Source organism: Sceloporus undulatus, chromosome 1, assembly GCF_019175285.1.
Source record: "Sceloporus undulatus isolate JIND9_A2432 ecotype Alabama chromosome 1, SceUnd_v1.1, whole genome shotgun sequence".
NCBI classification, from domain to species: Eukaryota; Metazoa; Chordata; class Lepidosauria; order Squamata; family Phrynosomatidae; genus Sceloporus; species Sceloporus undulatus.
In genome coordinates this window covers 70,870,378-70,895,509 of record NC_056522.1, presented here as the reverse complement: position 1 = coordinate 70,895,509, position 25,132 = coordinate 70,870,378, and the positions used below count along the sequence as shown (strand labels likewise).

At 42.0% G+C, this 25,132-nt stretch overlaps 1 long non-coding RNA gene across 1 annotated transcript; it reads right to left on the bottom strand.

Moving 5' to 3' along the window:
* Positions 1-261: 261 nt before the first annotated feature.
* LOC121922834 lies at positions 262-23,735 on the bottom strand. The gene is made up of 3 exons (XR_006102240.1): positions 23,651-23,735; positions 11,621-11,688; positions 262-313 (listed from the first exon to the last, which is right to left on the bottom strand). It is a non-coding gene; the product is annotated as an uncharacterized LOC121922834 (long non-coding RNA).
* Positions 23,736-25,132: the final 1,397 nt, after the last annotated feature.

Sequence of the window (25,132 nt, the reverse complement as noted above, 5' to 3'; positions counted from 1 at the left end):
CTGTCAAGACAGATCTCTTCTGGCAGGCCTTTGCGGACTGATCTCCCATCAAAAAGATAGCCCCGTCTGCCCCTAGTTGTTCTACTCATCTGTCCATCTTTTAATTGTTTTCTAATTAATTTTAATGATAAAATTTGTAATTGATTGTTTTTATTCCGATGTTGGTGGAGGGTTGGGGAATTATGTAATTGATGATTATGCTGCGTTATGTATTTTTATTTCCTTTATTATAACCCACCTCAATGCACAGGGAGAGGTGGGATCATCATCATCAGCAGCAGCAGCAGCAGCAGCAGCATCTCAGACACAGGTGCTGAAATAGTAACAGGAGGGAGGGAGGCATGGATCAAGCTTGTTCAAGGCTGTTTCAGTGAAAAGAATCTGACTATAATAACAATGAAGGGGCAGTTCTGAAATGAGAGGGGACAATGTGTTTTTTAATTATAACGAATAAAAATTAAGGCTGCCTAGAGTTTGAAATTGTGTGCAGTTTAATTAGCTAGTGTTAATGCTTTCAGGACAATTCTGACAATGAAAGTCACTGAAATGGACCTGTAATTTCTTAACAAAAATTTTCTGAATTTTAACTACTGAAACTTGAGTTTCAAAACCAGGGATCCTGTTGGACATGACAATCAGGTGTTACACTTATAAGCCTGTCACAGACATTATTTCAAAAATCTTCCCATCAATACTGTAAGACATGCCACTTTTAGTAGTAGACTGAAGGTAAGAGAACAGTTGCTGGCTGAAATGCCCTATGAAGTTTCTCGATGAAATGATTTATTAACTAGGAGTTCTTGGCTCTTAGGTTACCGCTTATACCCTTGGATACTAAGATATACATTCAGTGGCTCAAATGAACAATAGCAGCAACGTTTGTACAGTAAAACCTTGGTAACTGATGGAGTTTGGTTCCAGAACCCTCCATAGATACCACAACTCATGAATGCTGAAATCTCAGTAAATACAGAGGAAACTCACCTGACGCGGGGGATCCGTTCCGGACCCCCCCTCATGTAAGGTGAATTCCGCCTATGCTCGAGACCCATTCAAATGAATGGGGCTCATGCGCGTAGCGGCGTGGCAGCACGGCGGCGCGCACACGCCATGGGCGCATACCCCATTCATTCAGATGGGACACGCCGCCCCTTGAGCCCCGTACGCTCAAAGCCGCATATAGTGCACCCGCGTATAACGCGGGCATACTGTATAACAGTGCAAAAAATTGTGTCCCTTTTATAAAATGGCAAAATCAATGTTTGCTTTTTTGTTGGAATATATATATATATATTCATAAGGAATCTGTGGATATGGAGTGCCAATTGTATGTGTGTATATAACCAGTTCCACCGGACCAAATATGAATTGAATGCCTACTTTTATTTTGCAATTAGAGGCAATTTGGTTCATTGAGTGTGTGCCCCGTGTGTTCAAATTATTTCTGACTTCTGGTGACCCTAAAGTTACCCTATCATGGGGTTTTCTAAGGAAGATTTTTTCAGAGGAGGTTTGCCATTGCATTGCTCTGAGAGCAGAGCATGCAACTTGCCCAAGGTCACCCAGTGACCTTGTTCTTTGTCTTCCTCTGAAACCCTTTAAATTAAACTCTTTGGCCTTGACATACTCTCCAACCAAGACACATATGGCCAAGCAACTTCAGAATGTCTTCAAGATGAAAAAAGTTAATAATGAGGAAGAACATACAAGCTGAGAGAGGCAGCAGCAGTTTGCTTTTGCCTAGTCCTTCTATGAGGAGTGAGATTTGGCCCTTTCCTTTCCTTTCCTTTCCTTCCTGTTGAATTCTGGAGTGCAAAATGCTTTTGCACTTTGGTCTCAGTTTTCAGCAATAGCTGTTAACCAAGGACAAGAAGAGAAAGCAAGAGGAGGAAAGTGAAACCGAGACATTTTAAAATCAGCTGAAAAAGTGGGATGACAGAGGATTAAAAAGGACTGCCCCTACCAAAATTGGAGAGTATGCCTTGATTCCCCCCCTGCTTTTTTGATAGAGGTAATGTCCATACCAGTATGATTGTGCTTCAAATACTATTTAACTGTATTGCTGTTGCAGAGCTTGGAAAAGTTGCTTATTTGGACAACAACTCTAGACTAGATATTATGCTGGCTGGGACATTCCAGGAGATGTAGTAGCCAACAATATATTTTCACAAGGTGTTTGCAAACTGCATAGTAATTGCTATGTAAAGTATGCATAGTAAAATGTAAACCTACTTATTTCTATTCAAAAGAAATTCAGATTAGACTAACCAAGGTTAGTAAAGCTACTCATTTCATCATATTCATTATTCACTGGATAACACAACACCTCATTACTATTGTCAAAATGATGTGTCAGTGATAATATATGATCAGAACTTGTGTACTAAGGGGGGAGGGGGAGAGAAACACGTGTGAAATCATTCAACAAACGTTTTTACTTAAAAAAGAAAACCCAACATGTTGACCAATAAAATGTATCACTACACTGGGTTTCTTAGGCTGTGGGACTTAATTACAAAATTACCTGATGGGAGAGCTCTACTGAGAAGATGTTGCATTACCAAGTTCTGTGGGAAACAGCATAGACGTGGCTCCTTTCTCAAGGCTGACTGGGCAGAGAGAAGGAATTCAGCATCACCAAAAGTACTGGAGGTTTTTCAAGGAAGAATGAATGACCTTTGCTCTCTCTCAGGCCCTTCCATACTCTCAGCAAAACACAGAAAATTATCTGTAGTGTAAATAATCATTTCCCCCAGCCTTTTGTCTTAGTGTCTCGACAATGGGCAGAAAGGGGTGGCGAGATGCCACCCCTTTCTGTCCCAGAAGCAGACCATGGCAACCACACGACGCGGCCTGTACACAGCAGGGAAAAAAGCCCCAGAAAGGGGGGTCTTTTTGCACCACAGAATGGATGCCATTTGCGTGGCCTGTGCACCATGATGACACCCCTTGTGTGCCATGCCATTCGGACGCTGTGCACAGCAGATGTTATCATCGTGCTCCCCCATGTAAATGGCAGTGCAACATGATGGAGCCTACAGCGCATGGTAGGGCTTGGAAGCGTGTGGACACTCTGCTCTCCCGAGCCCTACTTTCGGCCCCAGACCAGTGCAAAGCATCTGAAAAAGTGGGACAGCACAGGAATAACTAGGACTGTCCCTGCCAAACTGGGGCAGTTGGAGCATATGGAAGGAACTGAATGTGAAAATTGTATGTCACCCAATGGGCCGCCAGCAGCCGAACAAAACCAGCTGAGCCTCTCATTACTGGAGGGGGAAAAGTCCAGCATGCAAATTATCCCAAGTATCTCCTTGGTTTGGGCAAAAATAAAAGTGTATTTTTAAAAATGTTATTATAGGGGGACATGGAGTCCCAAGAGTGGTAGAAAATGTAGTAGGTGTAACTCTAAACTCTCCTCAGCTCTTCTCCCTCCCATCCCCATGTAAATAGTACATGTAAATAATAAATAATAATAATAATAATAATACATTTTTATTTATATACTGCCCTGTGGCGAATCAATCTGGGCAGTTTACAACATTAAAATGACATACAGCATAAAACAATATATTTCCCTTCCCCCCTCAAAAAGTTATTAAACTGCATATCTAATTTAAAACCACAATAACTTGTTAAAACAACAATAAATTAAACAGAATAATACCAACCAATAAACCACTGCAACTTCAGTTCTAAAGAAAAGAAAAGGGGGATTTGGAGACATTACTGAGGAGGGGGGAGATCCTGAGATCCTGAGGCCGGGATAGTTCAGTCTGGGAATAAGCATAACATCCAACATTTCACAGCTGAAAACTGGGACATATGTGGCCAAGTAACATCAGAGTGTGGTCAAGATGGCAAAAGTTGTTAATTAGGAAGAATACACAAGCTAGAAGAGGATGCAACAGTATGAGCCAAGTGGGACAGACAAAACTGAATTCCTGCCTCTCCATTCTTCCATACTGAATTGAGTGCAAACTACCTTTGCACTTTGAACTCAGTTTGCAGCAATGGAAGTAACCTGTGGACAAAGGGGGGAAGTGGGAGAAGGAGAGAGAAATTCTGACATTTTAAAAACAGTTTAAAAAGTGGGATGATAGAGGATTAATTGTGGCAGTCTCTACCAAATCAGTATAGGTAGATCATAGAATCGTAGAGTTGGAAGAGACCACTAGGGCCATCCAGTCCAAACCCCTGCCATGCAGGAAATCCAAATCAAAGCATCCCTGACAGATGGCCATCCAGCCTCTGTTTAAAGACCTCCAAGGAAGGAGACTCCATCACACTCCATGGGAGTGTGTTCCACTGTCAAACAGCCCTTACTGTCAGGAAGTTCCTCCTAATGTTCAGGTGGAATCTCTTTTCCTGTAGCTTGCATCCATTGTTCCGGGTCCTGTTCTCTGGAGCAGCAGAAAACAAGCTTGCTCCCTCTTCAACATGACATCCTTTCAAATATTTAAACAGGGCTATCATATCACCTCTTAACCTTCTTTTCTCCAGGCTAAACGTCCCCAGCTCCCTAAGTCGTTCCTCATAGGACATGGTTTCCAGACCCTTCACCATTTTAGTCGCCCTCCTTTGGACACGCTCCAGTTTCTCAATGTCCTTTCTGAATTGTGGCGCCCAGAACTGGACACAATATTCCAGGTGGGGCCTGACCAAAGCAGAATACAGTGGCACTATTACTTCTCTTGATCTAGACACTATACTTTTATTGATGCAGCCTAAAATTGCATTGGCCTTTTTAGCTGCCGCATCACACTGTTCACTCATGTTCAACTTGTGGTCTACTTGAACTCCTAGATCCCTTTCACACGTAGTTTCATTCAGCCAGGTGTCACCCATCCTATATCTGTGCATTTTATTTTTCCGCCCAAAGTGCAGTACCTTACATTTCTCCGTGTTGAATTTCATTTTGTTAGCTGTCGCCCAGCTTTCTAGTCTATTCAGGTCATTTTGAATCTTGATCCTGTCCTCTGGGGTATTAGCTATTCCTCCTAATTTGGTGTCATCTGCAAATTTGATAAGTATGCTCCCAATTCTGTCATCCAGGTCATTGATAAAGATGTTGAATAGCACTGGGCCCAAGACAGAGCCCTGTGGGACCCCACTGGTCACTTCCCTCCAGGATGAAAAGGAGCCATTGTTGAGCACCCTTTGGGTTCGGCCGGTCAACCAGTTACAAATCCATGTAACAGTTACCTTGTCTAGTCCACATTTTACAAGTTTGTTTGCAAGAATGTCATGGGAAACCTTGTCAAAGGCCTTACTGAAATCAAGATATACTATATCCACAGCATTCCCTTCATCTACCAAGCTGGTAATTTTATCAAAGAAAGAGATTAGATTTGTCTGGCATGACTTGTTTCTCTGAAACCCATGTTGCGTTTTTGTGATTATGGAATTGCCATCTAGATGTTCACAGACTCTTTGTTTAATGATCTGCTCCAGAATCTTTCCTGGTATTGATGTCAGACTAACTGGACGATAATTGTTGGGATCCTCTTTTTTCCCCTTTTTGAAGATGGGGACAACGTTTGCCCTCCGCCAGTCTGCTGGGATCTCTCCTGTTTTGCAGGAGTTTTCAAAGATTATTGCCAATGGCTCCGATATTACATTTGCCAGTTCTTTTAATACCCTTGGATGGAGTTCATCTGGTCCCGGAGACTTAAATTCATTTAGATTAACAAGGTATTCCTCTACTATCTCTTTACTTATTCTGTGCTGAAATTCCCCTATTCTGTCCTCTGCTCCATTATCCTCAGGATGAGCACCCTTTTCCTTTTCTGAGAAGACTGAGGCAAAGAAGGTGTTGAGTAATTCTGCCTTTTCTCTGTCCCCTGTTAACATTTTGCCATCCTCTCGATGCAGTGGCCCTACCATTTCCTTCTTCTTACTTTTGCTGTGGACATATCCAAAAAAGCCCTTTTTGTTGTCTTTAACCTCTCTAGCAAGCCTGAGTTCATTCTGTGCTTTAGCTTTTCTGACTTTACCTCTACACATGCCTGCTATTTCTTTGAATTCCTTTTTTGTGATTTCCCCCTTTTTCCATTTCTTATACATGTTCCGTTTCAAACTTAGCTCGGTTGAAAGTTCCTTAGTCATCCATCCTGGTTTCTTGAGACACCTCCCATTTTTCTTTTTCACTGGAACTGTTTGAAATTGTGCCTTCAGTATCTCCCTTTTGAGAAAGTCCCATCCGTCCTGAACTCCTTTATCTTTTAGTATTTCTGACCATGGAATCGCCCTCAATACTTCTCTAAGTTTACTGAAATCCACTCTCCTAAAGTCTAGAATGTGTGTTTGACTATGCCTGGCTTCTCCTTTCCACTGTATAACAAACTCCAGGAGAACATGGTCACTTCCACCTAATGATCCCACCACTTGCACCCCATTAACCAAATCATCATATCAACCAAGATGATATGAAATAAGGGTGGGTAAAATAAGGGTGGGTACAGATGAGTTTCTGTACATTCCTAACAGACCAGAGTTTGGATGGAATAGTTTTTAGACTATAAACTCCCAGAGTTTGGCCATTGTCCATATTGGCTAGACCAGGGGTAGGCAACCTTTTTGAGCCGGGGGCCGGGTTGCTGTCCCTCAGACAACTGGAGGGCCGAAGCCAAAAAATAAATAATTAAATAATTTTTAAAACAATTAATTAAACAAATAAACCGGGACAAATGTAGGACAACATTTTCAAATGGAGGACACATTTTTTTAAAAATGGAGGACACGCAAAAAAAATTGCTGATTTAAAAATAAATGTTAATACAAATGCATGTTTCGGAGGCTTCTATAGACAATTGCCCCCCTTGCCCGCTGCTTGCCCCCCTTGCCTGCCGCTTGCCCCCTCTGCCTGCCTCCTCCTGATAGGCCAAAGGCCCCACGCCCTCACGCGAGAGGCCAAAGGTTCCGGCAGCAATTGGCAGCAGGACCGGGCTGGGGCCGGTCCCAAGGCCTTGCCGGGCCACATCCGGCCCGCGGGCCGCAGGTTGCCTACCCCTGGGCTAGACAATATTAAGGACTAGTGGGAACTACTGTGAGCTGTACAGCAAAAACGTTAACCTTTCTCAGCTCTGAAATATACATACACACATAGGCTCAATTCAGATGTTACATTTCCCAATTTCCAAACCAAATGCATTTTCACATTCCCAGTTTCCAAAACTTGTTAGCACATGATCATAGACTACCCGCAATCATATAGTCTTTAGACACTTAAGAAATCAGGTTAGTGGGGCTCCCTTCAACCATATCCATTATAAACTCAGTCTGACTTTTTGTCTATAAGAAAAATCAGGTCAGTGAACAGAGTGAGGAAAAGAAAAAAAAGAATCATAATTAGAAAGTAAGTGTGCTAGTTTTGACAAATTGTATTTGCTGGTTATGATCCAGTAGGCTTTTTATAAATACCTTATGTTTGGATGTATACTGCTTCTCCTGTCATATAATAAATGGGTCATAATGATGTTTTTTTTAAAATAATAATAATAGTGGTTTAAATTTGCTAGTCCCAATTAGGGTGGATATATTGAATCAATTCCAGACTAGCAAAATAACACTTATTTGTTAAATGAGTCTGCTCTAGTCCAGGCTTGTAACTGGATTTAGACTAAAACCTATAAACTATCAGAATGTGATAACAGAATAATATGTAAATGTGTGGGATTTCCTCCATATCAGTATTTAAAGCAAAAGCACACCTCAGCCTCCCCAAAAAGGAATATGCAAGTGCAGAAGAACCTATAACAACATTTGTGTGCAAATATAGTTGTTTTTTACTCTGCTTTATTCTCTCCCACCCTCCTTATATCTAGGGTTGCCATAACCCAGCTGCAACCTGGTGTTTTCCGGTTTTGGCGGCACCTGCCCGGTCACGGCACGGGTGCAGCCAAAAACCGGGAAAAGCCCGGTTGCAGTGGGGTTGCTAGGCAACCCTCGGGGCCTCGCTGCCCTCCTCCTCCTCCTCCACTGTGCATGGCCGCGCGGAGGAAGAGGAGGGCAGCGAGGCCTGGGATAGAGGAGGCTGCAGGGAGGCGGCGCCTCTTGGGCGCAGCTGCGCCAACTTCCTTGCCTCCCTGCGGTCTCCTCGCCTCCTTCCTGGTCCCTGAGGGGGCCAGGAACGAGGTGAGGCCCCAGCGTTGGCCGGCGCTCTCCTCACCTCCTTCCTGGTCCCTGAGGAGGCCAGGAAGGAGGCGAAGCCCCGGCGATGGCCGGCGCTCTCCTTGCCTCCTTCCTGGTCCCTGAGGGGGCCAGGAAGGAGGCGAGGCCCTGATCCTGGCCTCCGATCGCGGCGAGGCCCGGGGCCCAGGCGGGGAGGGAAAGCCTCCTTAAGTGGAGGCTTTCCCTCACCGCTTGGCCTCTGCTCCCTGCCGCAATCACAAGGGAAATGTAGGACAAAATTTTCAAATGTAGGACACTTTTTTTCCCCCCTACATTTTCCCGGTTTGGAGGTCCGGCAGTATGGCAACCCTACTTATATCCCTCTTTTCTTGTCTTCATCCAAATTTAAAAATGGCCCTAGCTGTTTGTAACCTGGGAACTGAATTAAAGCATATACATATTTATTGCATATTTTTTCTAGTCTGTTCATAAAATTCAGTGTGTTGAGCTTAGATTCTCCAGTGCTGGGCCAGCAGAGGTGATAGCTTGGAGAGCTGAATTATGCAACAGACATTGGTTCAAATATAATAAACGACATATTGCTGTTAGGCTGACAGAAGTCAAGTTTAATAAAAGACTATAAAAGGACTGCCCTGAGGACCCAATATAGCCTGATTCCTTACCTCTCCATCAATATGATACACATATTGATCTGGAGGACAGGAGACTTCAAAAATCAAATCAGGTACCGCACATCCATCATTCTGACAAATCATTTTGACAACAGCAATGAGGTACTGTGCTAATCCAATGAATAACAATTTGTGAGTAAATCAAATGATAGTTACTACCTTACTCTGTCTTCAGTGACTGGCCACAGATGAAGATTATCCACTCTGCATTGTACATGCACTGTATGTAGAGGTTGCAGGTCACACATACATCTATTGTTTAAGCTATTTTGCTTTACTATATCATGTAAGCAACTTTGGGTCCCATATGAGAGGAAAGTTGGATACAGATTAGATTAAGTCAGGAGAAGGTGAGTCAAATTCAGTTTTGCTTTTTAAACACAGGCACACCTCAGTTAAGAAAACCTCTGCCAAAGAGGCTTCTTTTTAAAGTATCTTTTTATGTCCCCACATCCCCATTCCTTCTTTTCCTCTGTCTACTGAAAGTGGCTTTGTTTGTTTATTTTAGCAGTATCAGCACTGAGAGGATGGGGAAGGAGGGCAAGAGAAACAGATTTTTAGTGTCAGGTTGCAACAGCATGTCTGCAGTAAACAATGCAATTACAGTCACCCCTCCAATTCTGCGGAGGGGTGATCACCATTAACCTTAATGGGACATGCCCCCTGCATGCATGTGCCCCATTCAAGTCTATGGGGCTTCAATATGCACGGGATTTGGAACTCATGAGCAGGGGTGTGGAACGGATCCCCCACGAGTTCCAAGGGGTGACTGTATTCCCAATGTTGGGGTAAAGGTGATATTCTGTTCTAGCTGATCCTACTTTAGCTTTGTGTGCCTACATATAACAGGCAAGATAAACAGCAGCTACCTCTGGAATCTCTTACTGAGCATGGGTGAACAGCAGAACACATAGCAGAACATAGACAAAAAGAGAAAGCAGCTAAACCTACCTCATCATCTACTCCAAGCAAACAAGCATAGATCTCTAGGGCTGCATCTATATCACAGACTTAATCTAATTTGACACCACTTTAACTGACATGGCTCAATGCTATGAAATTATGGGATTTGTAATTTTGTGAGATATTTAGCCTTCTCTGTCAGAGAGCTCTGGATTCCATAAGTTAAAGCCATGTCAAACTGTGTTATTTTTTTAATGTAGCAGCAGCTTAAGTCTGGTCATCAAAATGGCCATCCTAAGAAAAGCAGAAGTTGGTGAAAGGAAAAGATATCCCTCAGTGCATTTGGAAGAAGCTTATCTGACCTGGTTGTTTCTCTTTCCATGTACATATTGTTACTTTTGGATAAAAATTCTGCAGAAACATATTGAATTTCTCTTCCTTCTTGTGGTTTAGGAACATATCCCTATTCTTTCCATCGTATTTCTGCCTCTGGTACCAAATTTTCTGTTAAAGAAGGAATTTCCAGAAACACACCTGATTTGTTAACTGTGGTATACAGTCAGACCTCTGAATCCGTGGGCTTGCCAGTCATGGATCTGAGTGTCCATGGATGACAAGCCTCATTGTCCCCAATGGCTGCACATGCACATGGGTATACTAGTGGGCATGCAAATATCATGCCACCATTAGGGAGAATGGGACTTGAGGTCTCATGTTTCTTTGTATCCGCGGGGTGGTCTGGAACGGATCTTCTGCGGATACAGAGGTCTGACTGTACCTGTAAAAGAAAATCCCTTTCATTACAGAGGCAATTGAGATTGCAATTCTGAGGTTTGTAGTTTAGGGGAGTCCTTGAACTCTCTGGCTGAGATTCTAAGTACTCCTCCCCAAATTGTAAATCCCAGGATTCGATAGCATGTTGCCATGACAATTAATGTGAAATCATATCCCCGTAACTGTGTAATTTGAAAGTGCTCTAAATTTATCACATGGGAGGCAAAATGCCCAAATACCGTGGATAAACGGGGTTTAAATCCTGTGAATATCCTGGAAAAGCAGGATTGTTTTCAGACACATCAGGGCACTTTGGCATTAACCCGACCTTAACTTGTGCAAAAAGCGGCCTGAAGTTAAAAAGTGGCATGATTTTGTCGTTTTTTTGCATGGGTTAATGTCGGGTTAATGCCAAAGTCACGCAACATAGTCCTACTCTTGCGGGATATTCACAGATTTAAAACCTGTTTATCTACAGGATTTGGGCGCTTCCCTCCCATGAGATAAACTCCTAAGACAGGATACAAATGTTATAAGTAAATTTGCAGTGACATGCTAAAGCCTTTGTTTGAAAATAAAACAAGCCATAACATATATTAATCATTCATTTATCTTGCATGCTTTAAGGGTCCTTTAGCCTTGAGAGAGACAGGCTTTCTAGTTACAGTCAAGAATCTTTCTATATTTACATAAAGTATTTAAAATATATAAATGGGAATTTTGTAGTCCTCCAGATGGTCCCAGCATTGTTTGCCATAGGTCATGCTGGCTAGGGCTGATGGAAGTTGCAGTTGAACAACATGTAGTTTGATGATTCCCACCCTCTGACATAAAGCTCCACAAATACCCTGGGGGTAAGAGGTGTTTTAAGTGGTTGCCCCCCAAAAGCCACAAAAATGCGTTCCTCTCTTAAGCACATCATAGAAAAGTTTCTTTTGGGGAATGCAGCTCCTAGGATCCCAAAATTATGAGAAATTCTGGAAGTTGTAATTAAAATTAAGTTTCTCATGCTCTGAAGGCAGATGTCCAGAGTGAGATGTTGCAAAAAAAAAAAAAAAAAAAAAAGGTTGTAACCCAAGTTATGAGTGTTTGTTTCAATATATCAAAGGAGCATGTGTGTACACACACACGCACACACTTACAGATCTTCAAGTAGATGGTGCCTTCTTTTCCTACCAGTCTTGCCATGCTTGCTGAGAGATTCTGAGAGCTGTAATCCAAAAACATACATTTCTCAAAAATCAGCTTTCTAAAGACTAAAATGAACAGCAGTTAACCCTTGCCCCCCCTGCTATATATGATGGACACTGGCAGGGTGGTGGATTGTGCCATTCATCATTCAAACTATCACAGACACCAGCTAATGAAGACATTCTTGGCACTGATTGCAGTAATACAATCCAAATTTTCCTCACTGCTTCAAAAGAAGCACTATTAATGGCACTGTTTTCTTCAACAAACCAGTGTTGGTAAGCAAGTATAATTCCTCTGAAAGTAAAATGCCACTTTTGAAAACAGCGGGTTGAATTCTGATTTTTGTTGTACTGAGCTTTTGTTGTACTGTGCCTTCAAGACTTTTCCAATTTGTGAATCTAAGACGACCCTATCATGAGATTTTCTTGGCAAGTTTTGTTTAGTGGGGGGGGGGTTGCCTTTGCCTTCCTCTGAGGCTGAGAGAGTGTGACTTGCCCAATGTCACCCAGTGGTTACCATGACTGAGTGGGGGTTTTAATCCTGGTCCCCAGAGTCATAGTCCAGTGTTCAAATCACTACACCATGCTGGCTTTCTGAATTCAGATTTAGTCATACTTAAAGCAGACTCATCAAACCAATGGGATTTGTGCAGGTTACGAGTAATCTAAATCCTATAGGCTTCCATCTGTCTGCTTTAAATATACTCTGAATCTGGATACAGCCCATTACCTTTAAAAAAACCGAGATAACTGTGCTGTCTCCTTCCTGTTAATTCCTTTTCTGTAGAATTTTTTGTGAGTTATGTTCTGTGAAATCTCATGAAATCTGCTTTCAAGTGTAAAATGCCTGGCCTGGTTCACATATACATATACATAACGTGGGCCTCATTCCCACTACATAATGAACTGGTTTTCAGATCAATCTGAACTGGTTTAAATGGCTCTTGTTCACACTTGTGCCAAATTCCTGACACCATTTGTCAAGGGGCCCCCCCCGGTGCTAAACTCATTTAAAGTGCTTCTTCTGGATCCACTGAATTCCCCTGAATTCAGTGGATCTGGAAGATTTATGGATCTGGGGGATTTATATTCTCCGCATATAAATATACATATTATTTATATAAAAATTATGTCTATATAAAGAAATGCTGTAGATTCTGATCTCTTTAATCTCTATGGTCTTGCATTTTGGAGAATGTTTACAATTCCCTTGAATTCATTGGAAGGGTATGTATAATTTTTATATGAACAATATGGGTTTTTTATGTTATAGTTCATTGAGTGTTGTCCTGTCTTTTTAATATTTATAATATATTTGTATTTGTATTTGTTTCCAGCCCCTGAAGAAGGCCTTTCTCATTGTAGCTGAAACACATTGGGCTTTTTCAACACTGAATAAACAGTTGGCCATCCTAGAACACATGGAACTTGTTTCTTCACTGTTTCCCACGTTTCCATAGGCAGAGTAGAGAGAACACTACAAGAGTCATGTTCACAGATTATCAAAACAGACTTAATTTTTAAAAGCCATATCTGGACCTCTCTTCACTCCTTTCTTCCCCAACATGAAAAACAATCCATTCATTTAGGACAATTAGCTCATGTTGGTTCCCTCACTTAGTTAAAATGCAGCACTGGGAAGTTGGGGAACTGGAAGATGGCACAGTTCTGCAATTCCCACTGGAAAGTGTCCTTCTTTTGCTGACAGAGTTGACATTCCATCTTGCCGGGTTTATTTGATTGTCTCTTACAAATGACTTGGAAGTTAAATGAAGTGATCTGCATGCATGAGAAACTTCAAATATCTCTTTTATGATCCCCTGATGCCTCGCCTTGCCTTGTTGTTTCATTGGTGTGTTGTTGTTTTTTAATGGCATAGGAAACAGAGAGTGTTCACAGAAATGATGGAAATTAAAAGAAAACATTCAGTGTTGCAAAACAGTTTAAACTAGAAAGAGTATAGGTCAGACCCAAAAGGTCATTTGTGGACATAATCCATCTGGTGCTCTCCTCATGTGCAACACTCCTCCAAATCTAAATCATCAACAATTTGCTCATTACCAGGGTATGACTTTTTAAAATGGTCTTTAAAGTTGTTTTCTTTTAGGCAGACACTCAGTATCATCATCAGCCTGGGAAAGAAGCCAAGCGGAAACCCTTAAGCTTGAAGCTCTGATCTTTGTCAGGCATACAATACTCTATAAATTACAGGCAACAAAACTGTTATAGATTACATTTGTGTTGATTGAAAAAGATGTAGCTAGCAGAGCACCCAGTGTGTTCCTGGTGAGTGAATGCCACCAGGATTCTCTCCATTTGAGGAGATTAAGTGCTGAGCTAACTAGTATTGAATCTTCTCTTGTATTAACTTTCATGGGAACTCAGGTTTACAGTCTGATGCAAATCCAAACCGAATAAATGCCATCTGCCTACAAATTTCCCAAGCTTTTTCTTGGAGTCTGCTGTGTCTATCACATGGTTAGTCTACATGGGACATTATTATTATTCCCACACCTTCATAGTTGATTTCAACTGTGAAATAATTAGGAGTGTGAAGAATACTAATTAACATTTAGATTCTCCACAGTTTGTTCCAACATTCAGGACACCCTGCTGAAGTAAAGATAATTATACTTTGCACATCAGGACTTGGTTGTGGAAAATTAATTTGTGCAAAATACATATGGTTTTTCCTGTGCAGAAAACATGTTTTGGAGCAGGAAAATGTGCATTTTTGCATAAAATGCAGTGCATTGAATCCTAGAATAGACCTATTCAAATAATGAGATTTACTTCTTGACTCATCATTCAACAATTGCTCAGTCTAAAGGCTCTACTGCATTTTGGGATTAACCAACAGGATTTACTTGCATTAAAATATTGTATTTTATATACAAAATGCTCAGGGAAACTCCATGCAGGAATCCAAGCATTTGCACAATTCATGTAAATTTTGCAATATGCATAATTTTAAACAATCTGTGCAAATACAATAGGCCCTCAGTATCCTCTGAAGTTTGGTTTCAGGATGCCTTGTGGATACCAAAATCTCTGGATGCTCACCTCCCATTATATATGGTGCTTACAGTCTCCATTTTGATTAATATTTCAGCCAAGGTACAGAAAATCTTTAATTATTTCATTCACTCACTCCTTGCCATCTTGAACTAGAATTGAAATCCTGAAGAACTACTGCCAGTCACCACAGACAGTACTGAGCTTGATGGACCAGCGGCCTGGCTGTTATAACACAGCTCCTCACAGTCACATCCCAAAGGCCTTCCTTTGAAAACAGGTTGCGTGAAACATAGATCTTCCCACTGCATCTCCAATGGGTAGGTCAGTGCCTTGTGTTTTCTGTATTCGGGTATGTTCTGTTTTTTAGATTTACATAAAATGCAAACCTACATAATGGAGACAAAACTGTCTTTCCTGCATAGGTATCATCCTCTCTGTTGTTAATCTGAAGCCAACATTTCCCCAGGTGTATTTGACTATATTTCCCAACATCTTCTGCCTGTGTTGTGCAGAAGGAGTGATGGGGGAGTTGGACACTATCGTGTTGTAGAAGGTTAAACACTCTTGCTGTCTTTGTGCAAAAGAGGATTTTCAGTAGTGAGAGACTACCAGTTTTAAAGGATGACCGAACTCCTATAGTAGGTAAAACGTCCCCTTGGTGTATAAAAGAGAGCTGTTGATGAGAGCACAGCACTGCATGGGTGAAAGAAACAATGCCTGTCAAAATTCTCTGTTTTGTATTAATGTACATCCTTGACTCCTGGCCTCTTTTACAGCTTTCCTACTCATTTTATCGTATCCATCACCTAGTCATTCTGAATTTTTAAAAAGGAAGTGTGGATCAAAACAAAAGCTCTTACTTGAGGGGAACTGAAAGACCACCCAGGCTTTATCATCACTGAATACCGGAGAAGCAATCACGCTGCTTTGCAATGAAAACACAGTCTCTTACACTGGTTACAGCGACTGGGTGGGACCTGGCTGAAGGCAAGGGCTGGGAATGTTTGCAACAGCAGTATTTTTTTTATCTAGACTATTAGTCTTGCAAGGCAAGGCACAGATCAGCAGTAAATGACTGTTAAATCCTCAAAGCTTGAAAAACACTCTATAAGAAGAGCCATTATTTGGACATTAACCATTGCTGGGAATAAATTGGTATGTTACAATCAAGCTCACTAACGGTTCATAAAGAGACAAACTGAAGCTTGGGTTTATGACCATGCAAATTGAGGAGATGACCTTTTCTTTCTGCTTTTATATAGCTCAGTTGCAAAGGAAGTTACTTTAATGAACACTGATGGCTAGAAGATGCCTGCCTAAAGATGCACTGATCATTTGGGAGGACTAGTGCCACTACCTTTCAGATATACCCTTACCTTCCAGGCTGATGTCTGAGAGAAACAGCTTGAGAAATCTGAAAGTAATACAAGCATGCTTCACTTTCAGCACTTTGCTAATATGGCACTTTTCGATTAGACAGTACAATACCATTTTGTGGCCTGTGTTCAGTCTGTTTACAGCATTTGTGCACTTCATGACTCAGTGTCATATTCTGGCAATTTTAAATTCTATTATTTTCATTTTTTCATCTTTTCTTTAGGCCTAGCACTATTGTGCACTTAACAAATGGTAGTGTAAATATGTTTTTAGGCTTTTATATGTTTTACACTTTTATACGCTATGATTCACTTTAAGGCAATACAGGTTGTGTATCCTTTTTCCAGAATTCTGAAATCTGAACTACTCCAATACTTTTTGAGCTATGTACTTGTGAAGCTGGAGAGAGACATGGCTGGAGAGAGATACAAGGATCTGTGAAATGGCAGTAGGTATGGATTCATGCCAAGAACTATTCTTAGATTCCTGCCATTTCACAGATCCTTGATACAGAAGCTTTCCATACTACCAAAATTGGCCAGCAGAGCGCAGCTCGGGGACGAGTGATGGTCAGGCGGCAGTGCAACGCAATGTCCTGTGTGATAAAAACCATTTTTCCCAGTTCCAGCCTGATCCCATCCTGTGTCCAGATTGGGCTCAAAAGTGAATGCGATAAACTCCATAGACTTCAGTCTAGTTCCACAGATTTATGCACAGCATCTGAGGAAGTAGACTGAAGTCTACAAAAGCTCATGCTCCCAACCTCTTTCTTTCAATTAGTCTCAAAGATGCTACAAGATCTCTCTACACACTGATTCTACAACTACTGTACATGCTAGTCTACATCTATAAAAATCAATGGCTACTCGAATATGAGACAAATTTGAAGAAGTTTGGCCTGAGCCCTACAGTTCTAAAATCTTGTGATCTACAGTATAATAGGAAAATTATTAAAGAAAGGATGCAAGAATATTATGCTTTGCGGGATATTGGTCCAACTAGAATGTCAAAGTTCTCTTCTAGTTTCCCCTTTCTAAAGGTATGTTTTGGAGAGGAGAAATATTTATCATAAATTACTCAACCTGTACTTCACAGGGCTTTTATAGCCCTATGATTCCAGACAATGAAAATTAATTTCATTTAAGGGGAATATAAACAGATTCCCAGGAACAGCATGTTTGCATTTGTGGAAGTGGAAACATTGAAGGTACCATATACTCTATGTTTCATTGCAGGATACATAAAGACCCCAAGAGATAAATTTCTGAATTGAAGTTCAGAACCAGTAGCTAATAAAAATGATATAGAGACAATCACATATTTGCTGTCTAATACAGTAAAGTCTGTTATGTTTAATACCGCCAGATTCACAGAAAAAGCAGCTAAATTTAGATTAGATGACAAGGATAATGGCCTATGTGGGAATCTGTGCTAAATATATGTATACTAGTTTGAATTGATTATGTAACATTGTGACATGCTTAATATTTTAAAAATATGCAATTTTTGTTTACATTTTATTGTTTTATATATTATAACGGCAACTGTGATTTTAAACTTTTTCAAAGGTTTTAATAATTTTTGTAAGATTGTAATTTGATGGCTATAATCTGTATATGGTTGTCATGAATAAATTGTACTTGTATTCAAACAACAATGTATACTACCAGCACTCGGTACACACCACATTTTCAGATATTGAAAGAATCTTAATCTTATTATTTTGACACCTCAGATACAAAAGCTTTGGAATGAAACTATGATCTTCCAAATAAAATCAGTTCCTGCCACAGAAAGGAGAAGGAGAGAAGGAGCTGGGCAGCCATATTGAGTGGTGAGTGTTTGAATTTTTTAAACACTGGGAGAGTGTGCTTGTTGTTGAGGGGGTGGAGCTTCTGTGAGTCACATCTGTGAGTCACTAGGGGGCAGAGCTAGCTGACTAGCTCTATATAACTTCTCCCAGAATTACGCGTCTAATGGTGTGTGAAATTTTTTCCATCCAAGGAAAACTACAGCAGAGGCTGAGTTGACTGAGCTCACTGCCAGAGACTGGTGAAAAGGCCAGGTCATCAGGGGCCTTCACATTTGTGTTTACCAGAGATTTTTTGAGGAGGAAGTCCACAGTCCTGTTTCACTAATTACTTAAGACTTCTCAGTATGAACAATGATGGAACTGCTGCAGTCACATGCAACACTTGTGGGATGTTTGCCTTCTTGCCTACAGATGTGGAGAACTTCACATGCATCAAGTGCAAGTTGGTAGCACTCTTGGAGGAGAAAGTCCAGCAGCTGGAGTCCAGAGTAGCTACATTTCAGCATATTAGGGAGCAAGAGGATTTCCTGGTCAGAACGGAACCAACGGTCTTGGATAGGGACCATACAGAGGAAGTTGCTGGGGTGGAGGAGGTCACTTCACATACACAGAAGGCAGACAGCTGGAGGAATGTCACACAGAGAAGTAGGCCAAGAAAAGATTGTTCTGGGAACCTGCAACTAGAGAATGGATTTGAAGCTCTTTCCCTTATCAATGAGAACGAGAAAGAGTAGCATGGACAGATTTCAGGGACAGAGCAGGGGAGCCAGAGAGAACAGTCACTGCTAAGCCTCGGAGGAGGTGTGTGGTCATAGTGGAGGACTCCTTGCTGAGGGGTACAGAAGCAGTGATTTGTAGGCCTGACAAGATGTCTTGAGAGGCTGACAAGATGGGTCAAGCGTATTCACCAATACCCCTTCCTTTTGGTCCATATAGGAACCAATGATACTGCAAGACACAGCCTTCAGAATATCAGAAGGGATTACAAGGCTCTGGGTAGGAAGCTGAAAGAAATAGACAAGTTGTCATCTCGTCTCTTCTCCCAGTTGAAGGGCATGGTCCAGGAAGGGAGAGGAAAACAGCAGATGTAAACAACTGGCTGCCACTGAGAACGATTTAGATTCTTCAATCATGGGCTGTGGCTCCATGAGGAGGGACTTCTTGCAACGGACAGGTTGCATCTCATGCCAGTTGGAAGAAATGTTTTTGTCAACAGTCTCAAGAACTTGATCAGGAGGGCTTTAAACTGAGTTCCATGGGGAAGGGAGACAATATTAAGGAAGGCAAAAGTGCTGGAGAAAATAGTCAAACTGACATAGAGGAAACAAGACAAATAGTGCAAGGACCCAACAGTGGAAGGCAAAAAAACTTGCACAGACAGCAAGTTAAGAGGACCCATGGTCTGTGATGTCTCTACACTCATGCACAGAGCATGGGAAATAAGCAAGATGAACTCGAACTCCTAGTACAGCAAAGCAAATGTGATATAATAGGCATCACTGAAACCTGGTGAGATGAATCTCAGAAGTGGAATGTAGAAATAGTGGGGTATAACCTTTTTAAGAGAAACAGGCCAAACAGGAAAGGAGGAGGAATGTATGTCAGAGATATTTACACCAGTGAAGAGATCCAGGACATCAATCCTGGAAGCCAGGTGGAGAGCATCTGGATAAAAATTAAAGGGCAGGGAAACAACAAGGACTGGATGACCCCCAGTCAGACGGAGGAATTGGAAGACGCCTTTCTTGAACAGATGACTACACACTCAGAAAGGAGAGATGTAGTAGTGATGGGTGACTTCAACTATCCTGATATTTGCTGGAATTCAAACTCAGCCAAATCCTCAAGGTCTAGCAAATTCCTCACTTGCCTCGAAGACAGTTTCATTTTCCAAAAGGTGGAAGAGGCAACAAGGGGGTCAGCTATTTTAGATCTGATCCTAACCAACAAGGATGACTTGGTTAATGGGGTGCAAGTGTTGGGATCTTTAGGTGGGAGTGAGCATGTTCTCCTGGAGTTTGTTATACAGTGGAAAGGAGAAGCCAGGCATAGTCAGATACACATTCTAGACTTTAGGAGAGCAGATTTCAGTAAACTTAGAGAAATACTGGGGGTGATCCTATGGTCAGGAATACTAAAAGAGAAGGGAGTCCAGGATGGATGCAGTCTGAAAAGGCTCTTTTTACTTGGGTGTTTATTTTACCAAAGCAGCTAGTAGCATAGTACTGTATATGATTCTCCCTTTCTCGTTGCTTTTCTCTACCCTAGCTATGGATCAGACTATTAAAAAATTAAACACAGATGCACACAGATACAGACCAGTCTTTAGCAACTCAAATCACCTAACCAATATGTTATCTTTCAAGGATACAACAAGACGAAGAAGCTGGCCAAAAACAAAATAAAACAGTACATCAGGGGAAGGGAAACCCTTCCTGAGGGACCAAATACTAAATGGTGGTGCCAGATCATCATAATAGCTGCAGTTAGCAGGAAGAGGCTCGCCCAGGGAAAAGATACGAAGAGGACAATAAAATCTTTATTTGCTATGAATAAAACATGACTTCATTCATATTGCAGTGAAAGGAGGACTTCCCATGCTGATTTAAAAGTAGGTATTTGCTTTCATGAAAATGATTTTTTTGCTTGGGGTATGGAGGGCTGGTTTTAATGAATCATTAATGCTGTGTGCATAGTCATCGTTATTACTGCTTTAGCTCTCAGATTGTTACAATTAATGCTGTTCAACTATCATATCTTTTCTCTTATGCTCAGTCATTTCTGAATGCTCATGACTCAATCACAGTGATTCAGGGCTTTCCCCAAGTGATCCATCTTGTTATTTAAACAGATGTTATTTAAACCTGTTATTTAAACACATTCTTAACTTCCTTGCTAAAATCAAGAGAAGCTAGAATTTCTTAAGTTTGGCTGGATTGTAGGTTATTTTATGATGACCAGATGCTCAAGTGGAGAAGGATGCTATAGCATAACAGTTATATGGATGAAGGCAATGGCACGGAGTGTGTTTTTTGTCACTTCCTGCCAAAAGTTGTGCCTGGCAACTGTCCTCAGTATGAACGACACAGGAACCCTGAATTCCATTGTATTTGATCAACCATTCCTTCTAAAAGGCACTGAATAAAAATTATCTTATACAGACAAACATCTGGATTCAAGGTCTGTTGCTCCTAGGAATGGAAAATTCATCAGAGCCCATCCTCAAAGGATACACCCATAAGCATACCAGCTTATTTGCAGTGATACCAGAAGCTTTCCTAGAGAATGAGACCTGGAAGGAAGTTGAGGAACCAGTTTCCATTTCTCCTCTGGACCAACTGATCTGCTGTGGTATTCTACTAGAAACTATACATGTGCAGCCCCACCTGATGAAGAAAAACACTTGGCAACACTGATTTATATACAGTATATGGTTCTCAGAATCCAGAAAAGTAAGTTTTGAGCTTCAACTCCCAGAAACCATAGCCTATGACCATGCTAGATAGAAATACTAGCTGTTTTAATCTGAAAAAGTCATTCAAGCCTTTGTGCAAGAGTCTGCAACTGTGTAGGACGTGGGAGCCATTTTCCTTCCCCACCCCCATCCAGCAGGCCCCACTGACATATTTCACCACAACCAAAGTGATACGACATCACTTCCAGCTGCCCTTTGCAGTGTTTTTTTAAAAAACTTTTTTCCTTGTGTTTTTTGGAGGTTTGCTGGGCTTTTGAGGATTTCCCTTATTGCAACACCTTGGCTGACTAGTATTGTTTGTACTGTATTTTATTATATAATGTTGCTATATAATGTTGTTTTTAATCTGTTGTTTTTAAGCTGTTCTGTATTTTATAAACTGTACTGATGACATTGATGTGATCTCGCCTCGATCTGCAGGGAGAGGCGGGAAATAGAAAAAATAAATAATTATTATTAAACTGCTGCTGTTATGGAAAACTTTGGGCAGTTTCAAGACAGATATTATCCCCCAGATCACTCCCTGTTGAGCTAAATTTGGGGTATCTGGGGGCCTTCTGAAGTTTTCCTGAGTCACATGTAAAGATCCCAAGGGCCACATGCAGCCCACAGTTTATACTTTGCCCATCCCTGCTTTAGTGGTTCCAGTCTGAAATCTCCCTGGAAGTCAAGATGACTAAACTGTGGCTGTTGTACTTTGGTCACATCACGAGAAGGCATGACTCATTGGGGGAAAAAATGCTAGGAAAGGTAGAGGGATGTAGAAATTGAGGAAGACCACATGGTAGATGGATGGGCATGGACATCAATTTATAGGACCTGAGCAGAGCAGTGGAGGATAGGGAGATTTTCTTGGCACTTTTCTTCAGAGAGTGTTTGCCACTGCCTTCCTCTGAGGCTGAGAGAGTTTGACTTGCCTACAGTCAACCAGGCTGTCTCTCTGTGTGGGTAGTCCCCATCACCCTTTCCTATTTAATTTCCTATTTAATCTTTGGTCCAGACTTGATTGGGATTTTTTTAATAAGCAGAATTTCATTTCTCCAATGCGAGTATATTTTGTAATTCACTGGCCCTTATCACACGGGGGGGCTGTGCAGCTCAGTACCAATGCAACTGCACATCCAACAATTCAAATTCACATTAAAACACAATGTTTTATCCTACCTGGTTGCCTTTCCGAATCAAGGGGGAAGTGGAGTAAGTGCAAATTGTATTACCACACCGGTAATATTCACATTGGCACCCTTGCGCATGCTCAGTGGGGGTCTGAGCAGGCAGGGGATGATGGGATAGTTGGCAGGGTGAAGGAGGGGGCAGATTGGCATGCAGAAGCAGGCAGGGGATGATGGGATAGGTGGCAGGGTGAAGGAGGGAGCAGATCATGGTGTAGGAGCAGGCAGGGGATGATGGGACAGGTGGCAGGTGAAGGAGGGGGAAGGTCAGGGTGTAGGAGCAGGCAGGGGATGATGGGATATGTGTCAGGGTGAAGGAGGGGGCAGATCAGTGTGCAGGAGCAGGCAGGGGATGATGGGATAGGTGGCAGGGTGAAGGAGGGGAGCAGATCGGTGTGCAGGAGCAGGCAGGGGGTGATGGGATAGGTGGCAGGGTGAAGGAAGGGGGCAGATCGGTGTGCAGGAGCAGGTAGGGGATGATGGGATAGATGTCAGGGTGAAGGAGGGGAGCATATTGGGGTGCAGGAGCAGGCAGGGGATTATGGGATAGGTGGCAGGGTGGCAGAGGGGGTGAGATGGGGTGAAGGAGGAGGAGGGGGATGAAGGAGCAGGATGCAGCAAGCCAAGGAGGGCGACATTGGAGTGATCTTCCACACCAGACCAATTTGAAGTGAAATCAAAGTGAGCTTAGAAGCAGATTTTGGTGAATTCGCCTGTTTCCGAATTCACCAAAATGAGTCAGTGCAGACTGAATGTGGAAGCGCCTCATAAGAACCCCCCATAGAAGGCAATCACCTGAGATAATACATCACGTTTTAGCGTGAATTCGCATCGTTGGACCCGCAGTCACGTTGGAACTGAGCTGTAAAAAGCTGCAAAAACCTCCATGTGATAAACACCACTATCACTCAAACTTCTCCTCTTTCAGCAAGGAAGAGAATACAACTCCTGTTAATTGTCTTGTTCTAATTTAACAAAGCGGTGCCTTTAAAAGAAAGCCCAAACGGCCTTAAAGAGACAAACTAATGAAACACTCCCCCTTCCCTCACCATCACCATGGCTTTCCCCTTCCCCCTTCATTCAGCTTCCCCTTGAGCTGCCAGCTGCAATATAGCCTTCCTCACCCTGATTCCAACTGTGGCAAATTGTCCTGAAATCATGTACGGTTTCATGATGTGAAAGGCGCAAGCAGGATTAGCAACAGTCCTGAGCTTCCTGTAACACAAGGCCCCTGTTCTCAGAGCAAAGAGGGCTCTGGCCCTCCCGCCTCCCATGGCTGCCAGCTGCCCAGCATTACGTAATTCTTTACACTCCTCTGATCTGATGAGGGTCACTCGTTTTTTATTTTGCTAGGAGTTGTTTTTCCCACCTCCTGTTATCTCTTTGCCCTAGCATGTACCCAACAAACTTCTTTATATTCAGCAGACAATATGCACTTGATGAAATCCCTGTATACCTCCCAGCAAACATGCCCTTGAAAAATGGATTTCTCGTTTTGCTCAGGAACATACAGACCCCACACAGGTGTGGAAACCACATGGCCCATCAATTGCTCTCGGGTTAAGAATAAGAGCCCTATCTTTCCATTGTTTTGTAAGGTACCTCCTTTTACATGAACCAGTGCGGCATAGTGATTTTAATGTTGGACTACCATACTAGAGACCAGGGCTTGATTCCCTGCCATGAGGCAAGTCACACTCTTTCAACCTGAGGGGAAAGCAATGGCAAGCCTCCTCTGAACAAATCTTGCCAAGAAAACTACATGATAGAGAGCCAGAGTGGTGTAGTGGTTTGAGTGCTGGGCTACAACTCTACAGATCAGGGTTTGATTCCCAGCTTGGCTATGAAAACTCACTAGGTGACCTTGGGCAAGTCACACTTTCTCACCCTCAGAGGATGGCAATGGCAAACCCCCTCTGAAAACCCTATGATAGGTTTGCCTTAGGGCCTTAACGTCAGGATAAGGAAAAAATGACGTGGAGGCACACAACACACACAACAGGTTTGCCTTAGGATCACCATACATCATAAATGACACAACAGCAACAAACATCCCTTTACATACAAATGAAGATCAGTCTGAGTGCTATAATCTCCATATGCAAAATATTAGATTTGCTTGAGGTGTAAGGTGGCCACTTGTCCTACTTCACGGAGTAAAGTTCCTATTTGCTGGTCTAAGTGTGGTTTAAAGATCAAGAAGCATGGAAAGATATCTTCTGGCAAATTACTGCTTTTAGAGCTTTTTAACATTAGACTTTTTTTTATAAGTTGTATCATGTTTTAACCTTGTGGTAACCCTGCTTGGGTTCCATGAGAGGTGATAGGCAGGACATAAATTAAATAAATAAGAGAGATGGAACAGTGTACTGAGCAAGCATTCAGATCACTCCTTCACGCTGTGGCTGCTCCCACACAGGAGAATTAATGCAGTTTGACACTGCTTTAACTGTCATGGTTCCATCCTGGCTCTCTAAAAGAGAAGGCTAAATATCTCACAAAACTACAAATTTCAGAATTCCATAGTATTGAGCCATGGCAATTAAAGAGATGTCAAACTGCATTAATTCTGCATTGTAGATACAACTGTGTCTTCTATGATGAGC